At 39.7% G+C, this 6,334-nt stretch overlaps 1 non-coding gene across 1 annotated transcript; it reads right to left on the reverse strand.

Moving 5' to 3' along the window:
• Positions 1-733: 733 nt before the first annotated feature.
• On the reverse strand, positions 734-836 carry LOC121103945. Its single transcript, XR_005836240.1, has one exon. It is a non-coding gene; the product is annotated as a U6 spliceosomal RNA (small nuclear RNA).
• Positions 837-6,334: the final 5,498 nt, after the last annotated feature.

A 6,334-nucleotide genomic window follows, 5' to 3' on the forward strand; every position in this document is an offset into this window, starting at 1 on the left:
TACAGTAGAAATTTATTTCTTATTCATAGGAAGTCCCAACTGTAGGTTCCTGACTGAACGGGTTTCCACATGGTCACTCAAGGACCCAGGCTACGTCCATCTTGGGTACTCTATATTCCTCCTAGGCCTCAGAGTCCTCCACACTCAACCAACAAATAGAGAAAAGCATGGGAAGTCATCCATGAGAAGTATCTGTGAGCCAGCCCCTGGCAGTGGCACACTCACTTCCATTCACCTTTCATTGCCTAGAACTTGGACCACCTCTCACTACAAAGGATCTTGGGAAATGCACTCACACCTAGAAGAGGAAATGGGTGTGATGAGCAAGCCAGAGTCTACCACAAGGATCTAAAATAATTTCTTTATTCCTGAAAACAATAATTGCATAATTTGATTTGAACCTGATTAATCTCAGCAGCCAAGAAAGACAGCTACGATGAGGTACATTCTTCATTGTCAAGTGCTATGCTAACATATTTCCAAATGGGTCAGAACTACAGTGTTTCAGTTCAATACAAGAAAGATTTTTTTTGCCAAAGGGGGTACAAAGATGACTAGACTTAGTCCCGGGCTGGAAGACCTTGCCATCTAGTAGAGAATCTTATAGACCAATGAAACTTTCTTTTCTTTCTTTTCTTTCTTTCTTTCTTTCTTTCTTTCTTCTTTCTTTTCCTTTCTTTCTTTCTTTCTTTCTTTTTTTTTTTGACTTACAAAAGTTCTATTTACACATCCGAAAAATATGGAATGCTTCACAAATTCACGTGCCATCCTTGGGCAGGGGCCATGCTTCTCTTCTCTGTATCTTTCCAGTTTTCGCATATGTGCCGCCAAAGCAAGCATTGGATTTTCCATTTTGCTTTCGTCCATTACAACAATATACAATCAATGCAGATGAAAAGTCCTTAGCAGGTAGGAGAAGAGCAGTTCAAGAGTAGAAATGCTTTAATAAATACTATATCAATAGCACCTCAAAAATGAACATACCATTCAAAGAAGTGGTTGGGCATATTGACGGATGAATGAACAAATGTTCTAGTATAATTTCAGAGGAAATTATTTTAATTGATGTAAAACACATGACATGTGATTTTGAAAAGCATGACTGACCTAAGGAAATGGGGAAAGGCACTTCTTAAAAACAACAAAATTCTTAGCTCACAGAACAGGCAGTCCCCAACACAGGAACTGGATGTGTTTGTTAATAAGTCAATTATTTGGAACTCACACTGCATTTTCCCTTAGAAGCAATGTCATGGAAGGTTGTTTGGGTTCCGGGGCAAAAGCAGAGCTGCGTGCCTCTTTAACCCATATTGTTTATGAAGGATTGCGCTGCACTAAGGGTTCTAGTCCAACTGTAGCTGAGCGCCATTGTCATGTCTACAAGAAAAGGCATCTGGTCTCCAACTCAGAAACTGCTCCCACCATTCCAGCAAAAGCAGCTGAAGAAGGGAAGATACTGAAATCCAATTGTGGCTGAAGCCGCAACAGATTCCTTAAGACACCAGAATTGGTTATGGAAGAAAGAGGCGAAGTTTCCAGCATATGGGAAGTCACATGGGATAGATGCTTTCTGGGCTTCTGTAGCTAGTTAACATCCATAGCTCCAGTATCTTTTGAAAGCCGGGAAGATCTCAGTTCACATTCTCACACAACAAAAATCAGCTCTTGGGTTCACCCAGTCCCCACCCTATAATCTTACCACTTGCTCACTGAACCTATTTAAGTTTCCTGTCCAGCATGGTCAGTAAGTGTTAAATGCTACAGAGAGCTAACGTAAGATAAGAACTGGAAAGCCCGGAGCTCAGTGGGTTAAGCATCTGCCTTTGGCTCAGGTCATGATCTCAGGGTCCCGGGATCGAGCCCCGCATTGGGCTCCCTGCTTAGCAGGGAGTCTGCATGTCCCTCTCCCTCTGCCCCTCTCCCTCACTCGTGCTCTCTCTCTTTCTCTCCATCTCTCAAATGAATAAAATCTTAAAAAGAAAGAAAGAAAGAAAGAAAGAAAGAAAGAAAGAAAGAAAGAAAGAAAGAAAGAAAGAAAGAAAGAAAGAAAAGAACTGGGGGCGCCTGGGTGGCTCAGTCGTTAAGTGTCTGCCTTTGACTCAGGTCATGATCCCAGGGTCCTGGGATCGAGCCCCGCATCGGGCTCCGTGCTCAGCGGAAAGCCTGCTTCTCCCTCTCCCACTTCCCTGCTTGTGTTCCCTCTCTCGCTGTGTCTCTCTCTGTCAAATAAATAAAATCTTTAAAAAAAGAAAAGAAAAGAACTGGAAAGCTCTAAATTTACAGAGAAGGGGTATAAAACTGAGGGACTTCATCCCTAACATCTATCTGTTGTCTCTGTGGAGTTGCAGATTCATTCCATCTCTTGAAAATAGAGCAGAGAGCTGAGGTAGGCAGAGTGGTATGGGCAGTGTAGACTAGGTGAAGTTAGAGGTCATCAACCCATGTGACCTTGTCCTCAAGTTTGTACCACTTTCTGCAGCAGAGATTAGCAGCTGGGGTGTCAAAGTGGAGAACCCAGAAAAACATCTCAACAGATTTTCATAAGAGAAGGTACTTCTTGGAAAATCATTTCCCAGAATATCCAAATTGGAGAGAAAAGGGCAGCTATACCCATCTGAAAGGGGAAGAAGGAAGAGATGCAAGATTTTTCTTCACAAGGCAGCATCACTTGGTCTGTATGGGTCATTTTTTAACTCAGAATTTCCTCTCTCAGATTTTTAATCTTCCTAGGCAACTTGAACCAATATTTCGCAGAACATGACAGACCTATGGAAATAAAATGAAGTTAAAATTTTTAAAATGAACTATTGTATCAGAATGACACGCTCTAAAAGAGTTTTTTGGGGGGGGTGACAAATGTTTCATTGGAGACTGTTTAAATCTTTTGGCAGTTTCATGTGACTAACAGTTTTTGGAGGAGAAGCTGCTAAGCAAAAATGATCAAAGGTTTCCTTTGGGATTTTTCCCAGAAAAAAAAAAAATGAGCACGACACAGAAACTATGATGAATAAGGAACTTAAGGAAAGGGTGGATTACTTGAGGAATCTAGATGAAAATGGTCAAATGAAAACGCCTGCTCAGACAAAAACAAGTCCCAATTTGTAAATGGCTTATTTTAAATACTTTGTTTCCTTCTGTATTTGTGTATGTTTTGTGCATGGGCAAGGAAAAATAAAACATCTAAATAAATTATAAAGCATAGGACTATAATAAAAATCAGTGAAATCACTACCTAAGCACAATAAGATTGTAAACAACTTCTATCTACTCATGCATTCTTTCCTAACTAATCCTCCTACCTCCCTACCAGAAGTATTTACTCTCCTACATTTGGTTCACCATTCTAGTCCTCTTTTATAGTTTTATCAATAATATGTATGTGCCTAAACACTATGCCGCTGAGTTTCCTCGTTTTGAGTACTAAAAAGTTATGTTTACCCACATGCAAGCTTTCGGAAGTTGATTTTTTTCACTGAAGATTGTGCTTCCAAGAATAATCCACGTTGTTGCTTGGAGATACAGACCATTCATTTTAGCTGCTGTATAATATTCCACCTTATACACGTGACATCCTTTAATCCATTCTTCTATAGATCAATATTTGGAGGTTTGGGGTTTTTTTTTTTCACATGTGTATATACCCTGGAGCACTCTTTTTCTCTTTCCTGTTTTCCATCTTTGTCTAATACACTGTTAAATCTGCTACTGAGTTTTTTTAATCTCAACAATTATATATATATATACACACACATTTTTTAAGATTTAATTATTTATTTTGAGAGAGAGCAAGAGCAGGGGGAAGGGTAGAGGGAGAAAGAGAATCCCAAGCAGACTCCCTGCTGAGTGCAGAGCAGATGCTGGGCCCAATCCCACGATCCCGAGACCATGACCCAAGTCGAAATCAAGAGTCAGTCACTCAACCGACTGAGGCACCCAGGCACCCCTCAACAATTATATTTTTTTATTTCTCAGATTGAAATTTTTTTTCAATTTTGTCTGGTCATAGCTGATAGAATCTTGTTGTATGCTTCGATTTACTGTGGGGCCCTTTATTTCCTTAAACGTTTCATACCCAATTATTCTATGCTCAATATCTGATCGTTTTCATATCTACATCCTTGGAGGGTCCAAATCTATTATTTGTTGCTCCTGCTGGTTTTCAGCCATTCTGAATTGCCTTCCCATGGGTTTCATAATTTGGGGGAGTTCTTTGTTTCAATTTCATCATCAGGAGTTTGGTGGACAAAATTTGTCAGGGCTTTCCTCTAGAGAGTGTTTGCTTCTGCTTCTTCCAGAAGCCAAGGGCTTACTTCGGCCTGAAGGGCTTGGCTCAGTGCAGGAGTTCCTGGATCATCTTCCCTAAGTTCTCATTGTCCCAAGGCTCAATATCCCAGCAGCAATGCCTCTATTACCACATAACTTCAGGGAAAATCTGCCTCTCACCACAGGGCACTTCCCTCGTCCCAGTTTCCTGCCTTTCCATCTCCAGTTCGTGGTATATTGGGAGTGCTCCCTGAAGATATCCCTTCCTCTAGAAAGACAAGCACTGTCTCAAAAAGTATGTTCTATGCAGAATGTGACAGCTCTGAAGCAGCAGGCTTCTTCAAAGCTCTTATTTAGCCATAATGACAAAACAGACATCAAAGTGATTAATCTTTTTCAATGGTCCTATTTAATTCATACCAGCTAATTCAGTTCATCTAACATTTATCGAATGCCTACTATGTGCCAAGCAATGTTCTAGATGCTGCAGATATAAAAGTAAAACTGTTTATTGGTAAACTATTCTACACGAGCAACCCCCACTCAAAAAACATGTTTTCTTCTCTACTTTTATATATTTTAAATTTATTAACCTATTTGAAAACTATTATTAACAGAGTAAATATCATGTCTAAAGTTAAACTCTGTCTTTGCCAAACTGATTCCGTCTCCATTACTCTACTTTTTCTTACAGGGAATAAAAATCTCAAGAGAACTTTGACTTCTTCCTCTCCTTCTTTCCATACATCAAAGTAGTCCCTGAAAACTTCCCATGAATGCTTCTCTGTCAACATCTCTTCCCTCTGTCCCTTCTTTCCCATTTCCATGAACTCCTCCTACCACACACCTGGATTCTTGAAATCGCATTCTCCCTCCTCGCCCCGTCTTTTCTTTTTCTAGTGAACACTCCATAGTGTTGCCAAACCAGTTTCTTTAGGCACAGCCCTAACCACCTGACTCATACCCCAAAATTCTCCAATGCATTCCCATTGCCTACCTCAATATTTCTCAAATCTTAGTGATGCATGGATAACCCTTTAAGAGGGAAATTTGTTTAACCATTTTTATCAACATTTTGCTTACAGAAAATACGGAAGCGTCATCAACTCTTTATGTTTAGACGTCTTATACAATCCTAAACTAAAATAACTTTACAAATGAAATGAAAACTACCAAACCAATAAATGTCAAATTAACATGAATTTAGGGACGCTGGGCTGGCTCAGTCAGTAGAGTGTGCAACTCTCCATCCCGGGGTCATGAGTTTGAGCCCCATGTTGGGCATAGAGTCCCCTTAAAACATTAAAATAATAATAAAATTTATTTTACCTTAAAAATCCTTTCAAACAACATGAATTTAACATGACCAATGATAATTGGCTTAAACTAAATTATCATCTTAAACCTAAGGACGGCACAAATGCTATGGCACAAGTCTGGTCGGTGGTTGGTGCTGTTATTGTTTGGCACACCTATATCGCAACGCACCTGTGATGACTAAATCCTCCCACTTCTGTATTCAAAGCCCTGGGACATCTTCATTGTACACCGGTGATGTCATTTGGCTTCAACTGAGGCAAAACATCAGGATCATTCACTTTCTCTAACTGCCTCTGATTGCCCAGGGAGTGTTACTAAAACAACCCAGTAGTACTATTTGACACTCTCTAATCACTGAAGCCAACATAGTTTTGAAATGTCATGGCTGTTCTCAGTCTAAGGGTAAATGTTCAGGTCATCCAAATTATATCACATTTTTTTAGATGATAGTCTAAAAAAAATAAAACTTTCTCAGTTCTCGTAGACCTTATTTGGCCAATGATATGCATCACTTCTGAACAAAAGCTCTAAATGATCTGGCATGACTTTCCATATTCTTCTTCTGCCCTGCCAACCAGAAATGTTCCCGATGGATGCCGTAGCAATAGCTTGGGTCCTAGAGTAAAGCAGAGCCAAAGCAGACCCATAATGTACATGTAATATGCATGAGAACTAATCCATTATTACTATAAAATAATCTAAAACAAAGGACATGAATCTTGTAGATTCATGTAGAATCTAGAGATGTAGA

Source organism: Ursus maritimus (genome assembly GCF_017311325.1).
Source record: "Ursus maritimus isolate PB19 chromosome X unlocalized genomic scaffold, ASM1731132v1 scaffold_X1, whole genome shotgun sequence".
In the NCBI taxonomy this organism is placed as follows: domain Eukaryota; kingdom Metazoa; phylum Chordata; class Mammalia; order Carnivora; family Ursidae; genus Ursus; species Ursus maritimus.